The 26623-nt window shown below is 41.0% G+C and overlaps 1 protein-coding gene across 4 annotated transcripts in view; it reads left to right on the top strand.

Moving 5' to 3' along the window:
- The window catches only part of LOC139756512 (uncharacterized), a 650205-nt gene that overhangs the window by 467714 nt on the left and 155868 nt on the right, over nucleotides 1-26623 (top strand). The gene's annotated exons all lie outside the window — the stretch shown is intronic.

The following is a 26623-nucleotide window of genomic DNA, read 5'->3' as shown; positions in this document are numbered from 1 at the left end:
AATGGATTGAACCAGGGCATGTGAAGCGTCTGGAGTAAACCATGGAAAGTTTTGTTGGGGCTAGATGTGGAAAGGGAGCTGTGGTTTCAGTGCATTATACATGACCACTAGAGACTGAGTGTGAACAAATGTGGCCTTTGTTGTCTTTTTCTAGTGCTACCTCGCACGCATGCTGGGGGAGGGGGTTGTCATTTCATGTGTGACGGGGTGGTGACAGGAATGAATAAAGGCAGCAAGTATGAACTATGTACATGTGTATATATGTATGTCTTTTTATGTATATTTATGTATACGTTGTAATGTATAGGTATGTATATGTGCGTATATGGACGTGTATGTATATACATACATATACATATGTATATACATATATATGTGGGTGGGTTGGGCCATTCTTTCGTCTGTTTCCTTGCGCTACCATGCTAACACGGGAGGCAGCGAAAAAGTATAATACATAAAATGAAATAGATGATAGAGGATAGGGGAGAAAGAATACTTCCAACACATTCCTCACGTATCATAGAAGGCTACTAAAGGGGACTGGAGCGGGGGGCTAGAAACCCTCCTCTTGTATTTTAACTTTCTAAAAGGGGAAAGAGAAGAAGGAGTCACGCGGGGAGTGCTCATCCTCCTCGAAGGCTCAGATTGGGGTGTCTAAATGTGTGTGGATGTAACCAAGATGAGAAAAAAGGAGAGATAGTTAGTGTGTTTGAGGAAAGGAACCTGGATGTTTTGGCTCTAAGTGAAACGAAGCTCAAGGGTAAAGGGGAAGAGTGGTTTGGGAATGTCTTGTGAGTAAAGTCAGGGGTTAGTGAGAGGACAAGAGCAAGGGAAGGAGTAGCACTACTCCTGAAACAGGAGTGATGGGAGTATGTTATAGAGTGTAAGAAAGTAAACTCTAGATTGATATGGGTAAAACTGAAAGTTGATGGAGAGAGATGGGTGATTATTGGTGTGTATGCACCTGGGCATGAGAAGAAAGATCATGAGAGGCAAGTGTTTTGGGAGCAGCTGAATGAGTGTGTTAGTGGTTTTGATGCACAAGACCAGGTTATAGTGATGGGTGATTTGAATGCAAAGGTGAGTAATGTGGCAGCTGAGGGAATAATTGGTATACATGGGGTGTTCAGTGTTGTAAATGGAAATGGTGAAGAGCTTGTAGATTTATGTGCTGAAAAAGGACTGATGATTGGGAATACCTGGTTTAAAAAGCGAGATATACATAAGTATACGTATGTAAGTAGGAGAAATGGCCAGAGAGCATTATTGGATTACGTGTTAATTGATAGGTGCATGAGAGAGAGACTTTTGGTTGTTAATGTGCTGAGAGGTGCAACTGGAGGGATGTCTGATCATTATCTTGTGGAGGCGAAGGTGAAGATTTGTAGAGGTTTTCAGAAAAGAAGAGAGAATGTTGGGGTGAAGAGAGTGGTGAGAGTAAGTGAGCTTGGTAAGAAGACTTGTGTGAGGAAGTACCTGGAGAGACTGAGTACAGAATGGAAAAAGGTGAGAACAAAGGAGATAAGGGGAGTGGGAGAGGAATGGGATGTATTTAGGGAAGCAGTGATGGCTTGCGCAAAAGATGCTTGTGGCATGAGAAGCGTGGAAGGTGGGCAGATTAGAAAGGGTAGTGAGTGGTGGGATGAAGAGGTAAGATTATTAGTGAAAGAGAAGAGAGAGGCATTTGGATGATTTTTGCAAGGAAATAATGCAAATGAGTGGGAGATGTATAAAAGAAAGAGGCAGGTTGTCAAGAGAAAGGTGCAAGAGGTGAAAAAGAGGGCAATTGAGAGTTGGGGTGAGAGAGTATCATTAAATTTTAGGGAGAAGAAAAAGGTGTTTTGGAAGGAGGTAAATAAAGTGCATAAGACAAGGGAACAAATGGGAACATCAGTGAAGGGGGCTAATGGGGAGGTGATAAGTAGTGGTGATATGAGAAGGAGATGGAGTGAGTATTTTGAAGGTTTGTTGAATGTGTTTGATGATAGAGTAGCAGATATAGGGTGTTTTGGTCGAGGTGGTGCACAAAGTGAGAGGGTTAGGGAGGATGATTTGGTAAACAGAGAAGAGGTAGTAAAAGCTTTGCGGAAGATGAAAGCCAGCAAGGCAGCAGGTTTGGATGGCATTGTAGTGGAATTTATTAAAAAAGGGGGTGACTGTATCGTTGACTGGTTGGTAAGGTTATTTAATGTATGTATGACTCATGGTGAGGTGCCTGAGGATTGGCGGAATGATTGCATAGTGCCATTGTACAAAGGCAAAGGGGATAAGAGTGAGTGCTCAAATTACAGAGGTATAAGTTTGTTGAGTATTCCTTGGAAATTATATGTAAGGTTATTGATTGAGAGAGTGAAGGCATGTACAGAGCATCAGATTGGGGAAGAGCAGTGTGGTTTCAGAAGTGGTAGAGGATGTGTGGATCAGGTGTTTGCTTTGAAGAATGTATGTGAGAAATACTTAGAAAAGCAAATGGATTTGTATGTAGCATTTATGGATCTGGAGAAGGCATATGATAGAGTTGATAGAGATGCTCTGTGGAAGGTATTAAGAATATATTGTGTGGGAGGCAAGTTATTAGAAGCAGTGAAAAGTTTTTATTGAGGATGTAAGGCATGTGTACGTGTAGGAAGAGAGGAAAGTGATTGGTTCTCAGTGAATGTAGGTTTGCGGCAGGGGTGTGTGATGTCTCCATGGTTGTTTAATTTGTTTATGGATGGGGTTGTTAGGGAGGTAAATGCAAGGGTTTTGGAAAGAGGGGCAAGTATGAAGTCTGTTGGGGATGAGAGAGCTTGGGAAGTGAGTCAGTTGTTGTTTGCTGATGATACAGCACTGTTGGCTGATTCATGTGAGAAACTGCATAAGCTGGTGACTGAGTTTGGTAAAGTGTGTGAAAGAAGAAAGTTGAGAGTAAATGTGAATAAGAGTAAGGTTATTAGGTACAGTAGGGTTGAGGGTCAAGTCAATTGGGAGGTAAGTTTGAATGAAGAAAAACTGGAGGAAGTGAAGTGTTTTAGATATGTGGGAGTGGATTTGGCAGCGGATAGAACCATGGAAGCGGACATGAAGCATAGGGTGGGGGAGGGGGTGAAAATTCTGGGAGCCTTGAAAATATACATACGCAAATATACATACCTATACATCTCAATGTACACATATATATACACACACAGACATATACACATATACACATGTACATAATTCATACTTTCTGCCTTTATTTATTCCCACCGCCGCCTCGCCACACATGGAATAACATCCCCCTCCCCCCTCAGTGTACGAGGTAGTGCTAGGAAAAGACAACAAAGGCCCCATTCATTCACACTCAGTCCCTAGCTGTCATGTAATAATGCCCGAAACCACAGCTCCCTTTCTACATCCAGGCCCCCACAGAACTTTCCATGGTTTACCCCAGACGCTTTACATGCCCTGATTCAATCCATTGACAGCACGTCGGCCCCGGTATACCACATCGATCCAATTCACTCTATTCCTTGCCTGCCTTTCACCCTCCTGCATGTTCAGGCCCCGATCACTCAAAATCTTTTTCACTCCATCCTTCCTCCTCCATTTTGGTGTCCCGCTTCTTCTCTCCTCCATTTTGACATGTATATCCTCTTTGTCAGTCTTTCCTCACTCACTCTCTCCATATCTCCAAACCATTTCAACACAGCCTCTTGTGTTCTCTCAACTATTTTTTTTTCCCCCCTCACATCTTTCCAACCCTTTCATTACTTAATCAAAACACCTCCCACCACATATTTTCCTCAAACATTTCATTTCGAACACAATCAAACCACCTCACACCACATATTTTCCTCAAACATTTCATTTTGAACACGATCAAACCACCTCACACTACATATTTTCCTCCTCCATACAACCCTATCTATATCCCATGCCTTGCAACCATATAGTATTGTTGGAACTACTGTTCCTTCAGTCACAGCCATTTTTGCTCTCCAAGATAACATTCTCTCTTCTGACACATTCTTCGTCGCTCCCAGAATCTTCACCCCCTCCCCCACCCTGTGATTCACTTCCACTTCATGGTTCCATTTTCTTCTAAGTCCACTTCCAAGTACCTTGAACACTTCACTTCCTTCAACTTTTCTCCTTTCAGACTTGCATTCCAAATAACTTTTTCATGAACACGGCTGAACCCAATAACCTTGCTGTTATTTACATTTCCTCTCAACTTTTTCCTTTCACACACTTTTCTAAACTCAGTCACCAAATTGAGCTGTATGTTTATAGTATAGTAATGGTGTGTGAAGTGAATAGAATAGCTGAGGATATGTTTAATGTAGACAGCATACATTAAGAGTGTTTAAGAGATGGGGCCCCACAAATGTAAAACTCCCTCTCCACACAGTATGAATATGTAATTTCACATGCAAGCACCAAGTTTCTTGGGGTTGTGCAGCTTATGAAGTTTATACTGTATAATTAAGGTTGGGGGAGTAGAATGTGATTGGGGCTACAGAGTGATGTAAGCATTTGATATTAAGTTTAAGTCTACGAAATTTTAGTTGTTTAATAGTGTTTGGGAGTGTAAGTTTCTAGGGTTCTAATGAAATCCCTGAGAGTTTTGGCACCTTCAGTGAATCCATTTCTCTTATTATGCTTAACCCATTCACTGCAGCTTGTGCATATGTGTTCTCTTGGAGGGGTAAGGGATAACTGTGGCAGAAACATATATAGTTTTTGCATTCAAGACTAAGGGACTTACAATAAGGGACTTAACAATAAGAGATGAATGGCCATAAAGTAAAGATAAAAGGCATAGTGATTAGGGGAGATGGCGAGGGTGCACGTGCATATTGTCCACATACATCACCGCCAAATAGTACATAGCATGTGAATGGCATGTGATTTGTGGGGATAAAGCTGGAGGCTGGATGTGGGACTGGCATGCTACACCATTTATGTCAAAACACTTTTTCATTCCTCATATTCAGGAGTAGCAAATGCTTGTTCAGTGAATGAGATCCTAATGGAACGTGATTTTTGTCTTGAGTTTATTGACACAAATTTAATGGAAAAGATCATTTAGGAAACAAATAGATATCATCAGTATCGTATCTCAGAGAAACATTATCTCTGTTTTCACCTTGCTGTAGACTGGTTAAGTGGATTGACAGAACCAAGGATAAGATATATCTTTTTCCCTGTTTGAGATTCTTGTCATGTAAAAAGAAGCAAATGATTTTTTAGAATGGATATTTTGCCTGAGATGAAGATTCTAGGAAAGCTAATACCTCATGAGGATTTTCGTCTGCTCCTGCAAAATATCCCTTATGTCAGCTGAAAGAAGTTGTAAAAGTTGGTGATAAATTGTAGAAAATCCAGAAAATTCTGGAACATATATGCACAAAATTCCTGACAAAATTCATGCCTCTTCAAGCTTTGTGTTGAGATCAGAATTTAGCGCTGTGGAGAGGTTGTTTGGCATATGCTGTCCCCAATGCAACACTGTGTTGAATGCATAAAGTAAATTACAATTGTCTTGAATATTACTCTGTACTTGAATATTTTTATTATATATATGTTGTTTATTATACTTCGTTGCTGTTTATTATATTCATTGCTGTTATTATACTTCATTGCTACCTCATCAGCGAGGTAGCGCCAGGAAACAGACAAAGAATGACCCATCCACTCATATACACACACACTTATGTATATATGCATAAATGCCCGTGCTCACGCATGTACATACATATACATATACATATACATATCAACATATACACATGCACACACATATATTTATTATAATTATTAATATTATTGTTATTATTTATATTCGTTTATTTTGCTTTGTCGCTGTCTCCAACGTTTGCGAGGTAGCGCAAGGAAACAGATGAAAAAAATGGCCCAACCCAACCCCATACACATGTATATACATACACGTCCACACACGCAAATATACATACCCATACATCTCAATGTACACATATATATACGCACACAGACACATACATATATACACATGCACACAATTCACAGTCTGCCTTTATTCATTCCCATTGCCACCTCGCCATACATGGAATAACATTCCCCTCCCCCCTCATGTGTGCAAGGTAGCGCTAGGAAAAGACAACAAAGGTCCCATTCGTTCACACTCAGTCTCCAGCTGTCATGCAATAATGCCCAAAACCACAGCTCCCTTTCCACATCCAGGTCCCACAGAACTTTCCATGGTTTACCCCAGACGCTTTACATGCCCTGATTCAATCCATTGACAGCACGTCAACCCCGGTATACCACATCGATCCAATTCACTCTATTCCTTGCCCGCCTTTCACCCTCCTGCATGTTCAGGCCCCGATCACTCAAAATCTTTTTCACTCCATCTTTCCACCTCCAATTTGGTCTCCCACTTCTCCTCGTTCCCTCCACCTCCGACACATATATCCTCTTGGTCAATCTTTCCTCACACATTCTCTCCACCCTCCTGCACACAACTCTATCCATAGCCCTCGCCTCGCAACCATACAACATTGTTGGAACCACTACTCCTTCAAACATACCCATTTTTGCTTTCCGAGATAATGTTCTCGACTTCCACACATTTTTCAAGGCTCCCAGGATTTTCGCCCCCTCCCCCACCCTATAATTCACTTCCACTTCCATGGTTCCATCCGCTGCCAGATCCACTCCCAGATATCTAAAACACTTTACTTCCTCCAGTTTTTCTCCATTCAAACTTACCTCCCAGTTGACTTGACCCTCAACCCTACTGTACCTAATAACCTTACTCTTATTCACATTTACTCTTAACTTTCTTCTTTCACACACTTTACCAAACACAGTCACCAGCTTCTGCAGTTTCTCACATGAATCAGCCACCAGCGCTGTATCATCAGCGAACAACAACTGACTCACTTCCCAAGCTCTCTCATCCCCAACAGACTTCATTCTTGCCCCTCTTTCCAAAACTCTTGCATTCACCTCCCTAACAACCCCATCCATAAACAAACAACCATGGAGACATCTGACACCCCTGCCGCAAACCTACTTTCACTGAGAACCAATCACTTTCCTCTCTTCCTACACGTACACATGCCTTACATCCTCGATAAAAACTTTTCACTGCCTGTAACAACTTGCCTCCCACACCATATATTCTTAGTACCTTCCACAGAGCATCTCTGTCAACTCTATCATATGCCTTCTCCAGATCCATAAATGCTAAATACAAATCCATTTGCTTTTCTAAGTATTTCTCACATACATTCTTCAAAAGCAAACACCTGATTCACACATCCTCTACCACTTCTGAAACCACACTGCTCTTCCCCAATCTGATGCTCTGTACATGCCTTCACCCTCTCAATCATTACCCTCCCATATAATTTACCAGGAATACTCAACAGACTTATACCTCTGTAATTTGAGCACTCACTCTTATCCCCTTTGCTTTTGTACAATGGCACTATGCACGCATTCCGCCAATCCTCAGGCACCTCACCATGAGTCATACATACATTAAATAACCTTACCAACCAGTCAACAATACAGTCACCCCCTTTTTTAATAAATTCCTCTGCAATACCATCCAAACCTGCTGCCTTGCCAGCTTTCATCTTCTGCAAAGCTTTTACTACCTCTTCTCTGTTTACCAAATCATTTTCCCTAACCCTCTCACTTTGCATACCACCTCGACCAAAACACCCTATATCTGCCACTCTGTCATCAAACACATTCAACAAACCTTCAGAATACTCACTCCATCTCCTTTTCACATACCACTACTTGTTATCACCTCCCCATTAGCCCCCTTCACTGAAGTTCCCATTTGCTCCCTTATCTTACGCACTTTATTTACCTCCTTCCAGAACATCTTTTTATTCTCCCTAAAATTTGATGATACTCTCTCACCCCAACTCTCATTTGCCCACTTTTTCACATCTTGCACTTAACTGCAGAGACGAGGTAGTAAAAGAAGATGAAAGCCGGCAAGGCAGCAGTTTTGGATGGCATTGCAGTGGAATTTATTAAAAACGTGGGGTGACTGTATTGCACTACATCAGCGAGGTAGTGCAAGGAAACAGATGAAGAATGGCCCAACCACCCACTTAGACATATTTATTTTTATTTATTTATTTTGCTTTGTCGCTGTCTCCCACGTTAGCGAGGTAGTGCAAGGAAACAGACGAAAGAATGGCCCAACCCACTCACATAAACATGTATATACATACACGTCCACACACGCACGTATACATACCTATACATCTCCACGTATACATATATATACACACACAGACATGTACATATATACACATGTACATAATTCATACTGTCTGCCTTTATTCATTCCCATGGCCACCCTGCCACACATGAAATAACCACCCACTCCATGTGCGCGAGGTAGCGCTAGGAAAAGACAACAAAGGACACATTCGTTCACACTCAGTCTCTAGCTGTCATGTATAATGCACTGAAACCAGAGCTCCCTTTCCACATCCAGGCCCCACTTAACTTTCCATGGTTTACCCCAGATGCTTCACATGCCCTGGTTCAATCCATTGACAGCATGTCGACACTGGTATACCACATCGTTCCAATTCACTCTATTCCTTGCACGCCTTTCACCCTCCTGCATGTTCAGGCCCTGATCACTCAAAGTCTTTTTCACTCCATCTTTCAACCTCCAATTTGGTCTCCCACTTCTCCTCGTTCCCTCCACGTATGACACATATATCTTCTTTGTCAATCTTTCCTCACTCATTCTCTGCATGTGACCAAACTATTTCAAAACACCCTCTTCTGCTCTCTCAACCACACTCTTTTTATTACCACCCATCTCTCTTCCCCTATTGTTACTTACATGATCAAACCACCTCACACCACATATTGTCTTCAAACATCTCATTTCCGGCACATCCACTCTCCTGCGCACAACTCTATCTATAGCCCGCGCCTCGCAACCATATAACATTGTTGGAACCACTATTCCTTCAATCATACCCATTTTTGCTTTCCGAGATAATGTTCTTGACTTCCACACATTCTTCAATGCTCCCAGAATTTTTGCCCCCTCCCCCACCCTATGATTCACTTCCGCTTCCATGGTTTCATCTGCTGCCAAATCCACTCCCAGATATCTAAAACACTTCACTTCCTCCAGTTTCTCTTCATTCAAACTTACCTCCCTATTGACTTGTCCCTCAACCCTACTATACTTGATAACCTTGCTCTTATTCACATTTACTCTCAGCTTTCTTCTTTCACACACTTTACCAAACTGTCACCAGCTTCAGCAGTTTCTCACATGAATCAGCCACCAGCGCTGTATCATCAGCAAACAACAACTGACTCACTTTCCAAGCTCTCTCATCCACAACAGACTGCATACTTGCCCCTCTTTCGAAAACTCTTGCATTCACCTACTTAACAACCCCATCCATAAACAAATTAAACAACCATGGAGACATCACACACCCCTGCCCCAGACCAACATTCACTGAGAACCAATCACTTTCCTCTCATCCTACACATACACATGCCTTACATCCTCGATAAAAACTTTTCACTGCTTCTAACAACTTGCCCCCCAACCCCATATATTCTTAATACCTTCCACAGAGCATCTCTATCAACTCTTATCATATGCCTTCTTCAGATCCATAAATGCTACATACAAATCCATTTGCTTTTCTAAGTATTTCTCACATACATTCTTCAAAGTAAACACCTGATCCACACATCCTCTACCACTTCTGAAACCACACTGCTCTTCCCCAATCTGATGCTCTGTACATGCCTTCACCCTCTCAATCAATACCCTCCCATATAATTTCCCAGGAATACTCAACAAACTTATACCTCTATAATTTGAGCACTCACTTTTATCTCCTTTGCCTTTGTACAATGGCACTATGCAAGCATTACGCCAATCCTCAGGCACCTCACCATGAATCATACATACATTAAATAACCTTACCAACCCGTCAACAATTCAGTCACCTCCTTTTTTAATTAATTCCACTGCAGTACCATCCAAACCCGCTGCCTTGCTGGCTTTCATGTTCCGCAGAGCTTTTACTACCGCTTCTCTGTTTACCAAATCATTTTCCCTAACCCTCTCACTTTGCACACCACCTCGACCAACACACCCTCTTTCTGCCACTCTGTCATCAAACACATTCAAAATACTCACTCCATCTCCTTCTCACATCACCACTACTTGTTATCACCTCCCCATTAGCCCCCTTCACTGAAGTTCCCATTTGTTGCCTTGTCTTACGCACTTTATTTACCTCCTTCCAAAACATCTTCTTATTCTCCCAAAAATCTAATGATACTCTCTCACCCCAACTCGCATTTGCCCTCTTTTTCACCTCTTGCACCTTTCTCTTGACCTCCTGCCTCTTTCTTTTATATATCTCCCAGTCATTTGCATTATTTCTTTGCAAAAATCGTCCAAATGCCTCTCTCTTCTCTTTCACACACACACACACACATATATATATATATATATATATATATATATATATATATATATATATATATATATATATATATATTTTTTTTTTTTTTCTTTTTTTTCTTTGCTGTCTCCCGCGTTTGCGAGGTAGCACAAGGAAACAGACGAAAGAAATGGCCCAACCCACCCCCATACACATGTATATACATACGTCCACACACGCAAATATACATACCTACACAGCTTTCCATGGTTTACCCCAGACACTTCACATGCCCTGATTCAATCCACTGACAGCACATCAACCCCGGTATACCACATCGATCCAATTCACTCTATTCCTTGCCCTTCTTTCACCCTCCTGCATGTTCAGGCCCCGATCACACACATATATATATATATATATATATATATATATATATATATATATATATATATATTTTTTTTTTTTTTTTTTGCTGTCTCCCGTGTTTGCGAGGTAGCGCAAGGAAACAGACGAAAGAAATGGCCCAACCCACCCCCATACACATGTATATACATACGTCCACACACACAAATATACATACCTACACAGCTTTCCATGGTTTACCCCAGACGCTTCACATGCCCTGATTCAATCCACTGACAGCACATCAACCCCGGTATACCACATCGATCCAATTCACTCTATTCCTTGCCCTTCTTTCACCCTCCTGCCTGTTCAGGCCCCGATCACATATATATATATATATATATATATATATATATATATATGTATATATATATATATATATATGTATATATATATATATATATATATATATATATATATATATATATATATATATATATATATATATGTTTTTTTTTTTTGCTGTCTCCTGCGTTTGCGAGGTAGCGCAAGGAAACAGACGAAAGAAATGGCCCAACCCACCCCCATACACATGTATATACATACGTCCACACACGCAAATATACATACCTACACAGCTTTCCATGGTTTACCCCAGACGCTTCACATGCCCTGATTCAATCCACTGACAGCACGTCAACCCCGGTATACCACATCGATCCAATTCACTCTATTCCTTGCCCTTCTTTCACCCTCCTGCATGTTCAGGCCCCGATCACACAAAATCTTTTTCACTCCATCTTTCCACCTCCAATTTAGTCTCCCTCTTCTCCTTGTTCCCTCCACCTCCGACACATATATCCTCTTGGTCAATCTTTCCTCACTCATTCTCTCCATGTGCCCAAACCATTTCAAAACACCCTCTTCTGCTCTCTCAACCACGCTCTTTTTATTTCCACACATCTCTCTTACCCTTACGTTACTTACTCGATCAAACCACCTCACACCACACATTGTCCTCAAACATCTCATTTCCAGCACATCCATCCTCCTGCGCACAACTCTATCCATAGCCCACGCCTCGCAACCATACAACATTGTTGGAACCACTATTCCTTCAAACATACCCATTTTTGCTTTCCGAGATAATGTTCTCGACTTCCACACATTCTTCAAGGCTCCCAGAATTTTCGCCCCCTCCCCCACCCTATGATCCACTTCCGCTTCCATGGTTCCATCCGCTGCCAGATCCACTCCCAGCTATCTAAAACACTTCACTTCCTCCAGTTTTTCTCCATTCAAACTCACCTCCCAATTGACTTGGCCCTCAACCCTACCGTACCTAATAACCTTGCTCTTATTCACATTTACTCTTAACTTTCTTCTTTCACACACTTTACCAAACTCAGTCACCAGCTTCTGCAGTTTCTCACATGAATCAGCCACCAGCGCTGTATCATCAGCGAACAACAACTGACTCGCTTCCCAAGCTCTCTCATCCCCAACAGACTTCATACTTGCCCCTCTTTCCAAAACTCTTGCATTCACCTCCCTAACAACCCCATCCATAAACAAATTAAACAACCATGGAGACATCACACACCCCTGCCGCAAACCTACATTCACTGAGAACCAATCACTTTCCTCTCTTCCTACACGTACACATGCCTTACATCCTCGATAAAAACTTTTCACTGCGTCTAACAACTTGCCTCCCACACCATATATTCTTAATACCTTCCACAGAGCATCTCTATCAACTCTATCATATGCCTTCTCCAGATCCATAAATGCTACATACAAATCCATTTGCTTTTCTAAGTATTTCTCACATACATTCTTCAAAGCAAACACCTGATCCACACATCCTCTACCACTTCTGAAACCACACTGCTCTTCCCCAATCTGATGCTCTGTACATGCCTTCACCCTCTCAATCAGTACCCTCCCATACAATTTGCCAGGAATACTCAACAAACTTATACCTCTGTAATTTGAGCACTCGCTCTTATCCCCTTTGCCTTTGTACAATGGCACTATGCACGCATTCCGCCAATCCTCAGACACCTCACCATGAGTCATACATACATTAAATAACCTTACCAACCAGTCAACAATACAGTCACCCCCTTTTTTAATAAATTCCACTGCAATACCATCCAAACCTGCTGCCTTGCCGGCTTTCATCTTCCGCAAAGCTTTACTACCTCTTCTCTGTTTACCAAATCATTTTCCCTAACCCTCGCACCTTGCACACCACCTTGACCAAAACACCCTATATCTGCCACTCTATCATCAAACACATTCAAGAAACCTTCAAAATACTCACTCCATCTCCTTCTCACATCACCACTACTTGTTATCACCTCCCCATTTGCGCCCTTCACTGAAGTTCCCATTTGCTCCTTTGTCTTACGCACTTTATTTACCTCCTTCCAGAACATCTTTTTATTCTCCCTAAAATTTAATGATACTCTCTCACCCCAACTCTCATTTGCCCTTTTTTTCACCTCTTGCACCTTTCTCTTGACCTCCTGTCTCTTTCTTTTATACGTCTCCCAAATGGATTTGTATGTAGCATTTATGGATCTGGAGAAGGCATATGATAGAGTTGATAGAGATGTTCTGTGGAAGGTATTAAGAATGTATGGTATGGGAGGCAAGTTGTTAGAAGCAGTGAAAAGTTTTTATCGAGGATGTAAGGCATGTGTACGTGTAGGAAGAGAGGAAAGTGATTGGTTCTCAGTGAATGTAGGTTTGCGGCAGGGGTGTGTGATGTCTCATGGTTGTTTAATTTGTTTATGGATGGGGTTGTTAGGGAGGTGAATGCAAGAGTTTTGGAAAGAGGGGCAAGTATGAAGTCTGTTGGGGATGAGAGAGCTTGGGAAGAGAGTCAGTTGTTGTTCGCTGATGATACAGCGCTGGTGGCTGATTCATGTGAGAAACTGCAGAAGCTGGTGACTGAGTTTGGTAAAGTGTGTGAAAGAAGAAAGTTAAGAGTAAATGTGAATAAGAGCAAGGTTATTAGGTACAGTAGGGTTGAGGGTCAAGTCAATTGGGAGGTGAGTTTGAATGGAGAAAAACTGGAGGAAGTGAAGTGTTTTAGATATCTGGGAGTGGATCTGGCAGCGGATGGAAACATGGAAGCGGAAGTGGATCATAGGGTGGGGGAGGGGGCGAAAATTCTTGGAGCCTTGAAGAATGTGTGGAAGTCGAGAACATTATCTCGGAAAGCAAAAATGGGTATGTTTGAAGGAATAGTGGTTCCAACAATGTTGTATGGTTGCGAGGCGTGGACTATGGATAGAGTTGTGCGCAGGAGGATGGATGTGCTGGAAATGAGATTTTGAGGACAATGTGTGGTGTGAGGTGGTTTGATCGAGTAAGTAACGTAAGGGTAAGAGAGATGTGTGGAAATAAAAAGAGCGTGGTTGAGAGAGCAGAAGAGGGTGTTTTGAAATGGTTTGGTCACATGGAGAGAATGAGTGAGGAAAGATTGACCAAGAGGATATATGTGTCGGAGGTGGAGGGAACGAGGAGAAGAGGGAGACCAAATTGGAGGTGGAAAGATGGAGTGAAAAAGATTTTGTGTGATCGGGGCCTGAACATGCAGGAGGGTGAAAGGAGGGCAAGGAATAGAGTGAATTGGAGCGATGTGGTATACCGGGGTTGACGTGCTGTCAGTGGATTGAATCAAGGCATGTGAAGCGTCTGGGGTAAACCATGGAAAGCTGTGTAGGTATGTATATTTGCGTGTGTGGACGTATGTATATACATGTGTATGGGGGGGTTGGGCCATTTCTTTCGTCTGTTTCCTTGCGCTACCTCGCAAACGCGGGAGACAGAAAAAAAAGAAAAATATATATATATATATATATATATATATATATATATATATATATATATATATATATATATATATATATTTATATATATGATTCCGCGGGGAAAGTGAAACACGATGAGTTCCCAAGTGCACTTTCGTGTAATAATCACAGCTGTATACATCGAAGACACGTTGCTAGGATGCCATTTGTTAAACATGCGATTGTGCACTTGGGAACTTGGCGTGTTTCATTTTCCCCGTGGAATCATGGGAATATCTTGATCACGCGCAAAATTGTGATCTTTTCCTCTATATATATATATATATATATATATATATATATATATATATATATATATATATATATATATTTTTTTTATACTTTGTCGCTGTCTCCCGCGTTTGCGAGGTAGCGCAAGGAAACAGACGAAAGAAATGGCCCAACCCCCCCCATACACATGTACATACACACGTCCACACACGCAAATATACATACCTACACAGCTTTCCATGGTTTACCCCGGACGCTTCACATGCCTTGATTCAATGCACTGACAGCACGTCAACCCCTGTATACCACATCACTCCAATTCACTCTATTCCTTGCCCTCCTTTCACCCTCCTGCATGTTCAGGCCCCGATCACACAAAATCCTTTTCACTCCATCTTTCCACCTCCAATTTGGTCTCCCTCTTCTCCTCGTTCCCTCCACCACCGACACATATATCCTCTTGGTCAATCTTTCCTCACTCATTCTCTCCATGTGCCCAAACCATTTCAAAACACTCTCTTCTGCTCTCTCAACCACGCTCTTTTTATTTCCACACATCTCTCTTACCCTTACGTTACTTACTCGATCAAACCACCTCACACCACACATTGTCCTCAAACATCTCATTTCCAGCACATCCATCCTCCTGCGCACAACTCTATCCATAGCCCACGCCTCGCAACCATACAACATTGTTGGAACCACTATTCCTTCAAACATACCCATTTTTGCTTTCCGGGATAATGTTCTCGACTTCCACACATTTTTCAAGGCTCCCAAAATTTTCGCCCCCTCCCCCACCCTATGATCCACTTCCGCTTCCATGGTTCCATCCGCTGCCAGATCCACTCCCAGATATCTAAAACTCTTCACTTCCTCCAGTTTTTCTCCATTCAAACTCACCTCCCAATTGACTTGACCCTCAACCCTACTGTACCTAATAACCTTGCTCTTATTCACATTTACTCTTAACTTTCTTCTTCCACACACTTTACCAAACTCCGTCACCAGCTTCTGCAGTTTCTCACATGAATCCGCCACCAGCGCTGTATCATCAGCGAACAACAACTGACTCACTTCCCAAGCTCTCTCATCCCCAACAGACTTCATACTTGCCCCTCTTTCCAAGACTCTTGCATTTACCTCCCTAACAACCCCATCCATAAACAAATTAAACAACCATGGAGACATCACACACCCCTGCCGCAAACCTACATTCACTGAGAACCAATCACTTTCCTCTCTTCCTACACGTACACATGCCTTACATCCTCGATAAAAACTTTTCACTGCTTCTAACAACTTGCCTCCCACACCATATATATATATATATATATATATATATATATATATATATATATATATATATATATATATTATCCCTGGGGATAGGGGAGAAAGAATACTTCCCACGTATTCCCTGCGTGTCGTAGAAGGCGACTAAAAGGGGAGGGAGCGGGTGGCTGGAAATCCTCCCCTCTCTTTTTTTTTTTTTTTTTTTAATTTTCCAAAGGAAGGAACAGAGAAGGGGGCCAGGTGAGGATTTTCCTCTAAGGCCCAGTCCTCTGTTCTTAACGCTACCTCGCAAACGCGGGAAATGGTGAATAGTATGGAAAAAAAAATATATATATATATATATATATATATATATATATATATATATATATATATATATATATATATATATACCGGGGTTGACGTGCTGTCAGTGGATTGAATCAGGGCATGTGAATCGTCTGGGGTAAACCATGGAAAGCTGTGTAGGTATGTATATTTGCCTGTGTGGACGTGTATGTATATACATGTGTATGGGGGTGGGTTGGGCCATTTCTTTCGTCTGTTTCCTTGCGCTACCTCGCAAACGCGGGAGACAGCGGCAAAAAAAAAAAAATATATATTGCTTTGTCGCTGTCTCCCGCGTTTGCGAGGTAGCGCAAGGAAACAGACAAAAGAAATGGCCCAACCCACCCCCATACACATGTATATTCATACACGTAAACACACGCAAATATACATACCTATACATCTCAATGTACACATATATATACACACACACACACACATACATATATACCCATGCACACAATTCACACTGTCTGCCTTTATTCATTCCCATCGCCACCTCGCCACACATGGAATACCATCCCCCTCCCCCCTCATGTGTGCGAGGTAGCACTAGGATAAGACAACAAAGGCCCCATTCGTTCACACTCAGTCTCTAGCTGTCATGCAATAATGCCCTAAACCACAGCTCCCTTTCCACATCCAGGCCCCACACAACTTTCCATGGTTTACCCCAGATGCTTCACATGCCCTGATTCAATCCACTGACAGCACGTCAACCCCGGTATACCACATCGATCCAATTCACTCTATTCCTTGCATGCCTCTCACCCTCCTGTATGTTCAGGCCCCGATCGCTCAAAATCTTCTGCACTTTATCCTTCCACTTCCAATTTGGTCTTCCGCTTCTTGTTCTCTCCACCTCTGAAGCATATATCGTCGTTGTCAGTCTTTCCTCACTCATTCTCTCCATGTGTCCAAACCATTTCAACACACCTTCTTTGTTATCATGTTAAAATGTTATCCCTGTAGAGCTGTTAGTATATTTTCACGAGAAAACTTGGAATGGAATTAATAAATCCTGATTCTACATCAAGTGTTTGGCAGTACAGAGTGATCTATGAAACCTTGGAAAGTATGCACATGGTTATGGCATTAAGAGGGCAACCAGATCCATCTGAGCTCTACATTGCTGCCATCATTACTAAATATTCTTAATACCATTTTTAATTTTTTTTATTGCTTCAGCACTAGAGGATAGGTCATAGAATTAACCAGTTACAGTGAATGGGTTAAGGTCCAAGTATTAAAAGAGTGAGTGGCTAACAGTGGAGAATTGAGCAAGTGGAGCTAAGTTTTAATGTTTATATTTATAAGTGCATCTGTATCTTAACAAAAGGGGGGGAAATTTTTGTGTAACCAAATTGCAACATTGTCATACTCGATTTAAAGATTAATTTCTCCATGTTTGAGGCTGTTTTGTGCTAGTGATCTTCATTACTGATCACTGATATTAATTTCGGGGATCAGTTTTAGCCCCTTAGCACTGCCAGAGCTTTAAGAAAAAAAAGGCAGAGAAATTAGAGAGGAAAGTAAGGAGAAACTTGGCGACAAATACTAACAAAGCTAAGTAAAGTTTTTATTTCAAATTGGACTATAGTCTCATATGGTCTGATATAAGTTAATTTAGCAAGACCATTAAACCATAACAAGATCTACAAAGAAGAGGCAAGGGAGATGAAAGAAGAACTACCAGATAACAGTTGTGTGGAGATGTTATGGGAAATTGTTATAAAGGAAGACCATAATTTAACTAGAGGAGGATTTAGAGAAACTGAGGAATCATTCTAAGAACTTGAAAGCTTGTTATGTAATGAGACAGGAACTAAAGGAAGTAAGAAATAGAGTTACAGTGTCAAAACAAAGTGACATCAAAGGAAGATCAGAGGATATTTAACCAGAGGAAAGAGGGTAGAGTGATTAAAGAATAGGAAAGGTGAGATGCTTTCTAGATGTCCAATAATTATTGAATAGGAGAAAGTGCCCAAAATGTAAGCTACAGATGTTATTGAAAATATTGGGCTGGGTGGGAGAGAAGGAGCAGGAACTAGGAGTGCTCGCCAGACTCTGATCATGAGGACTGATGTAGTTGGACAGGAACCTGGGGACATTGTAGTGGAAAGCTTAGTAGATAGAGCAAAGCTCTAGATAATATGATATGTACTTTTACAGATGAAACAGTTGCGAAAATTTATGGTTTCAGTAGATGATGTTTATGATACTACAGAGCATGCAGGATCGGTTCTCATTAACAAAAAGGTGGATTGTAGAAGTAAATGAAACAAAACAACTGGACCCAGCCAAAAATTGGGTGCCATGAATGTTAGAGATCAGTAATCCAGGAGGTTGCCAAGAAAAATCTTTTAATTAATTTTTGGACTGGATGAAGATCATTCATCAGATGGAGAGGAAAGAGGAAAGAAAGAAGAAATACTAATTAAAAGATTACTGTAGAATTGCCAAATGCAGTTTCAGTGATGAAGTTGAAAAGGAAAATTGGTTATAATCAAGGTATAACATGACGTCCAATTTTGGTGTCATTTTCTTAGGAGTTATTTAGCCAGATGGTATTTAGATAGGCAAAGAAACCTTAAAATAAGATGTTGTCATACATGATAAACCAAGTGAAGTGAGGAGAATAGCAAATAATAGATTGAAAAATCAGATGATACCAAATGAGGCTAGAGAACAGAACACCCCCCACCAGCTCTGCCAACAGATCAGAAATGTTTGGTGATGGGAATATCAGAGAGGATGTTGTTTATAAAAAACTGATGGATATGGATTAGTAGTAAATGGTAAAAAAGTTGGAATTTAGAGATTGTTTCTGAGAAAACACACTCGTTTTGCCCTGAGGAGTACATGATAGTAAGGAGGGAAAGAGAAGAGAAAGACATTGGTTTCAGGAAATAGTGAAAGATAACCCATTTAGGCAATACCTATTTGGAAAAGTAATTGTAAGAAATAGATAAAGTGGTGTTGATATAATCCTCCAAAGATTTGCAAAATCCAAAACAAAGTTTTTTTCATGCATGATCACCATTTCCTACATTGATGAGGTAGTGCCAGCAACAGACAAAATGGAGCTGCATCTATTCTTAGCTGTCAAGTGTAATGCCCCCAAGCACAGCTCCCTTTATACAACGAGACCCCATAGACCTTTCCATGGTTTACCCCAAATGTTTCACATGCACTTGTTTAGTTCACTGACAGCATGCTGACCCCAGTACACCACATTCTTCCAGTTCACCCTATACCTTGCAGACTGTCACCCCTCTGCATCCAATTGCTCAAGATCCATTTTGATTTAGTCTCTGTTCTCCTTGTACTCTTTTCTTGCATATGTATCATCTTTGTCAACCTTTCTTAGTTACATCTGTTTAATAAGCCAGCTTTTCAAGGGTTGTCAAGTTGCACTCTTTTGACGTAGATAGCTGTCTTTTCTTTTTGCTTCATTGACATAAGGATTACTGGCATTCTGTCCACAGACATACAACCTCTTCTTGCCATATGTAACACTTGATAACACAACTCATGGAGCTCATTCTTTGTAACTAAATTTTCCTGCAGTTAGCACCATGTGCTAGCCCTGCCTTTTGGCAAGATGGTTGGAGCAGTAGATAGAAGAGTAGATAGGAGCATTAGGTAGAAACGTGAGGTAAAAGTAGTAGGTAGGAGCACTAGATGGAAATTGTTATTAGGGACATTAGGTAGGAGCCTCTGCAAACATTGTATTAGACTTGCCCTCTGCCAGTGACCTTATAAGGATGAGGAACTAAAGGCTAAGAAGTGGCACTGGAGTTTTTTTTTAGTTATGGAGAGACTGTTGCTGTGGCCACCCCTTTGAGTGCGTTCCAGTTGGAACAAGCATCAGAGATAGAGATCAATAAATAGATAGTCAGCTTTTCTTTGCTAGTTCTCTCCTTGTGTCCTAATCATTTCAGCACACCCTCTTCACCTTTCTCTCTCTCTTACCCTTTCATTACTCAATCATGCCAACACACACCACATATTGTCCTCAAACATTTCTTTTCCAACACATTCTCCCTTCACACTGCAAAGCCTCATCTATAGCCCATGCCTTGCATCCATATGTTAATGTTGGGACTAGTGTACTTTCCAACATACCCATTTTGCTCTCCCAGATAACATTCATTCCACACATTCTTCAGCCCTCCCAGTACCTTTCCCCCCTCACCCACCCTGTGACTCACTTCTGCTTTCATGGTTCCATATGCTCTGCCATGTCCACTCCTAGGTATCTAAGTCATTTCTGCCTCTAATTTTTCTCCATTCAAACTCATGACCCACCAAACCTGCCCCTCAACCCTGCTAAATCTAATAACTTTGCTTTTATTCATATTTACTCTCAGCTTCCTCCTCTCACACACTCTTCCAAACTAAGTCACCTATTTCTGCAGTTTCTCTTTTGAATCTGTCACCAGTGCTGTTTCATCAGCAAACAACTACTGACCTATTTTCCAGGCCCTTTTGTTCCCCATAGACTACATACATGTCCCTCTCACCTAAACTCTTGCATTTACGTCCCTCACCGCCCCATCCATAAATGAATTGAACAGCACACCCTTTCCGCAGAGCAGCCCTTACTTTGAAACATTCACTCGCCACTCTTCCTTCTTGTGCACGTTTCTTACACTCTTGATAAAAACTTTTCACTGCTTCTAGCAGCTTTCCTCCCACACTGTATATTCATAAGACTTTCCTCAAGGCATCTCTGGCGACTCTATCAAGTGCTTTCTCCGGATTCATAAATGCTACAAACAAATCCATCTGTTAAGGACCTATCAAATGCTTTCTCCAGGTCCATAAATGCTACAAACAAATCCACATATTAAGTTTTTCTCACACACATTCTTTAAAGTGAACATCTGATTCACACATTCTCAACCACTTCTGAAAACACATTGCTTGTCCCCAGTACATGCTTTCACCTTCTCAGTTGATACCCTTCCATACAGCTTACCAGGTACACTCAACAGAATTATATCTCTGCAGTTTGAACACTCACTTTTATACCCCTTGCCTTTCTACAATGACTCTATGCATTCTGCCACTTCTCAAGCATCTTGCTGTGATCCATAGATACATTGAAGACTTTGTTACTCCTTGCCTTTATACTGTGGAACTGTATATGCATTCTGCCAATCCTCAGAATGTCATACATACATTGAAACAGTCAGTAACAGTCACCCATTTCTTAATGAATTCAACTGCAGTACCATCCACTCCAGCTGCCTTGCCACATTTTATCTTCTGTAAGACTTTGATCACCTCTTTGCTCTTCACCAAACTCCTCTCCATAATTCTCTCACTTCACATACCATCCTGACTTGGCTAAGCACACTACATTTGCCTCCATATCATCATCACACATTTGACAGTCCTTCAAAATACTCACTTCATCACTAACTTTTACCTCTAACGTTCTTTGCCCCCTTCACCAATATTCTTATTTGGGGTGAATGAGTATCAGTAAATTTCATGGAGAATAAGATGTTTTAGAAGGAGGTTGATAATGTGTGAAAAGCACATTATTAACATTCTTCCAGGACATCATCTTATTCTCTCTAAACTTTACTGCTGTACACTCACCCCAGCTCTCATTTGCCCTCTTTTTCAACCCCTGCTCCTTCCTCTTGACCTGCTACCACTTTCTTATACTTCCCCAATCTATAGTACTCCTTCCCTGTATGTACTGCCCATATGCCTCTCTTTTTTCTTCCACAAGGAACTTCTTCATTCTACCACTCACTACCCCTTGTAATTTACCCATCTCCCACTTTTCACATGCTATGTATACCTCTCGCACTTGCCAGCACTGCTTCTCGAAGTACTTGTCATTCCTCACCCACTCCCCTTGCCACTGTGCAATCAGTCTCTTGTTATTTCTTCACAGAAGTCTCTTTTCCAGGCTTGCTTGCTATCAGCACTCTCTTCTCACTGATATTATTTCCTCTTTTTGGAGAAGCTCCATAAATCTTCATCTTCACCCCCACAAGATGGTGATCAGACATCCCACCAACTGCCTCACTCAACATGTTTACATATAAAAGTTTCTATTTTACATGCCTATCAATTAATGTGTAATCTAATAATAATACTCGCTGACCTACTCATATACGTATACTTGCATATCCCTCTTTATGAACCAGGTATTCCCGATCACCAGTCCTTTTACGGCATACAACTCTACAAGCTGAACACCTCATGCTCACCTAATTATACCCTTAGTTGACTTGCCTTTGCATTCAAATCACCCATCACTAATACCTTGTCTCTTTCATCATAGCTGCTGACATACTCATTCAGTTGCTCCCTAAAGATTTGCCTCTCATAATCTCTCATCTCATGCCTGGTGCATGTGTACTGATGATCACCCATCTCTAATGTCCAATTTCATTTTTATCCTCATTAATCTGGAATTTACTTCCTACACTCTTTCACACACTCACACAACTCCTTCATCAGGAGTGGTTCTACCACTTCCTTGGTTCTTGTCCTCTTACCAACCTCTGATTTTACTCATAAGACATTTCCCAACATCTCTTCCTCTGCCCCTGTAACCTTGAGGTTTGTTTCACTCAGAGCCAGAACATCCAGGTTTCTTTCCTCAAATATACTTCCCATTTCTCCTCTCTTATCTTGGTTACATCCATACACATTTAGGCATGCCAGCCTGAGCCTTTGAGGAGGATGAGCATTCCCTGCTTGGTTCCTCCTCCTGTTCAGTGTTTTAGAAATGGAAATACAAGAAGTTTTTTTTCAGCCCCTGCCCCTGGCCCCCTTCAGTTGCCTTTTATGACCTGCAGGGAATGCAGAAGTAGAATTATTTCTTCCATACCCCAGGGGTAACAGTGATAACAGTGCACAAGCACTGCCTTTTGGCAAAGTGTTAGAAGTAGATCAAGTAGTAGGAAGGAACATTTAGAGAGGAGCATTAGGTAGTAGTAGTCAATAGGAATATTTAGGTAGGAGCTTCTGGCAGTGGCCCATTAAGCGTGAGGCACTGAAGGCCAAGAAGCAGCAGCAATGGAGTTCACTAGTTATGGAGGCTATTGCTGTTACCACTTCCTTGAAGGAGTTTCGGTTCAAACAAGCAGCAGAGATATTGATTGATAAGAAGTGAGGAAAAGAGAAACTTCAAAAGATTATTGTGGACAAGGCAGGAGAAAATCCAACACAATTACACAAGCTCATAAACATTTACATAAAATCATTAGGTATAAATTGTCAGTTAAAGAGCAGTTAATCAGGCTTAGGGTTTCTGAGAAGAAATGTAGAGGATGATATAAGGATATGTGGGAAACTGACAAAAGTTTAGAAGTATTTCCATGGTATAAGATACTTTATTGCCATCATCAGTAAGTTGGAGTGGAGAGTAGGTTTCAGAAAACATTGAGATGTCTAGAAAAGACATTAACAGATTGCTGAAAGTTCTTTACCCATGCAAGGCTCGTGATCTTTATGAAATTTTGTAGAAAAATAGTGCCAGGTACTGAAAGAAAAAATTCAAGTCTGCTGCAAGAGCTTTGGAAAATCATATACTTTAAGAATCACAGTACAAAAAAGTATATAAAAGTTACATTAAATTCCTGCACTTTACATGTTGTAGTTCAATAATAAGAGTATTGCCCATGCTTATTGCTAACAATCTCTTTTATTTAGTTACTTTTTATTTTCTTCCCTCTCTCTTTTGGGCCACTGGAGAGATGAGTGCATGCCTCCTGTGGCCCATGGCCATGCATTGAATATTGCTACACTAGACAAACTTCTTAAGATAAGGTACAAAATGTTGCTTGAGACAGAGTACCAAGGAAGTGGAAAAGAGAAAACATGCCAAGGATGTTGAAAAGGACCAGCATCATACTTGTTTACAAGAAAGGGGAGTGGGAACAGGCACTCAACTACAGACTGGTCTTAGTGACTAGCGTGGTCTGTAAGGTTCTGGAAAAGATAATTCGAAAGCAAATGGATGACTTTCTACAGGGGAGAATTACCCCATAGATAAGATGATTGTAAGGAAAGGAGATTATAAGTAATGGACCTCTTGGAATTTTATGATAAGAGTGAGCTCTGTCATAGACAAAAGGGAAGGCTATGTAGATTGTATCATGAATGCCAGAAAGCATTTGGCATTTCCACATCAAAGACTAATTAGAAAGCTGGATCGTGCATGAGATATGAATTAGGTGGAGATTCTTGATAGACAGAAGATTATCATAGTGGAAAGGAACATAGGACACATGTCAGAGAGACTTCTCCAAATGGATGAGGTCACCAGTAGAGTGCTTCTAGTTCTCTGTTTCTCTTCTTGTTATATGTGAATGACTTACCTGAAGGGGATTTCCACCTGAATATGTTTCGTGATGATGTAAGGGTTATAAGGGAAGTGAAAGGTGAGCAGGATTGCATATACATACAAGAGGACTTAGACTCCAAAAGTGACATGATTCATTGGTGATGAAATTCAACCCACGCAAATGTTAAGTAATGAGAATGGAATTAAGTGAAAAAAGCCTCATTATGATTATTGTCTAGCAGGAGATAAGCATCAGGATTCTGTGTGTTAGCAGGACTTATTAGTTGACATCATTCCTAACCTGTTGCCAGACTCCCACATGAGGAGAATAGTAATTGAGACAAACTGTCTTGTGGTAAATATCAGAATAGTTTTGAAGTATATGAATAAGGAAACATTTAGTTGGCTGCTTATATCCTTCTTCTGCCCAGAATTAGAATATGCTTCTCAAGTTTGGTTACTACACCAAAAGAAGCAAAAAGAACTAATAGAGAAGGTTCAGAGGAGGGAAGCTAATACTGGAATTGAGAAAAAGCTAAGTTAGAGAGAAAGGTTATATACTGAATTTGCCCACCTTGGAAGAGAGAAGAGTGAGAGATGACCTGATCACAACTTTTCAGTTTTTAACATAGATTGGTGATTAGGATGGTAAATTGTTCTTTGAGAGTTGTAGCGATAGAGCACCTAGAGGGTATAACTTAGAATGAAGCAAGAAATATCAAAATTGATGAATAGAAGTACAGGTACACCACCGAATTTCCAGCAACTGATGGTTCTGTACCTACTTTAGTCTGGACAGAATTACGTGAGGGAACTTGAAATTTCCATGGCCATCAGACTAGTTTACTGGGCGGCCACAGATAGCGTTGTGTGTAGGGTGCGCTTATTTACATTCTTTACACTGCTCTTGTTGGTGGTGATACTGCAATTCTGTGAGATTCTTAGCTTATTTTTCTGAAATTTAACCCTAGCTATTGCTTCTAAGACATATGAGAGTGTCAGGCATGGTGTTAAACATAAACACTAGTCCATATTGATCCAAGATAAAGTAGAACTGTTGAAAAAATGGACCATGGTGTTTTGGTGCGTAAGCTGTCTGACATCTACAGTATTGGTTCATCAACTAAGGGAGAGAGCATTGAAATTCTATGCAGACAGTGATTCCAGGAAGCAGATGACAATTAGAAAAACTATGAAAGATAGTAAGAGTACTGAGCATGATTGAGTGATGATGGAATGGTTTGGACAGCATCAAAATGATGTGGTGGACTTGTCAGGTAGCATGATAATGGGCCAGGCTAAGTTGTTCCGTAAAGAACTTAAATTACAACATGAGCGTGACTATGGTGAAGGATGGCTTCAAAGATTCAAGAAGCGTCAAGGAATTTCCATGAATAAAGTGTACGGAGAAAAGCATTCTGCAAACCACAAAGGAGCTGCTCAGTGTGTGGACGAATTTGCAAAATAAGTAGCTGACGAGCACCTCAGTCCTGAGCAGGTGTATAATGCAAACGAAACTGCATCATTCTGGCGATGCACACCTAGGAAAACTCTAACAACAGAAGACAAAGAAGACCCCACAGGATTCAAAGTAATGTACTATTGTACAGTTACCTGTATATCAGATATTTAGTTGATTCACATTTAATATTTGTTTGATTTGAATTTCTAGCAGTCCATGGGAAACGCATAATTAGGTGTGTTGATGAATTATTATGTGACCACGGTTGGTCCGGCAAAATGGTTAATCCAGCAAGGCTTTGGAATCAAGAGTGCTGGTAAATCAGTGGTTTACCTGTACTAGATTAAGCTAGAAATGT

Source organism: Panulirus ornatus, chromosome 22, assembly GCF_036320965.1.
Source record: "Panulirus ornatus isolate Po-2019 chromosome 22, ASM3632096v1, whole genome shotgun sequence".
NCBI classification, from domain to species: Eukaryota; Metazoa; Arthropoda; class Malacostraca; order Decapoda; family Palinuridae; genus Panulirus; species Panulirus ornatus.
This window is presented reverse-complemented; position numbering and strand designations above follow the sequence as displayed.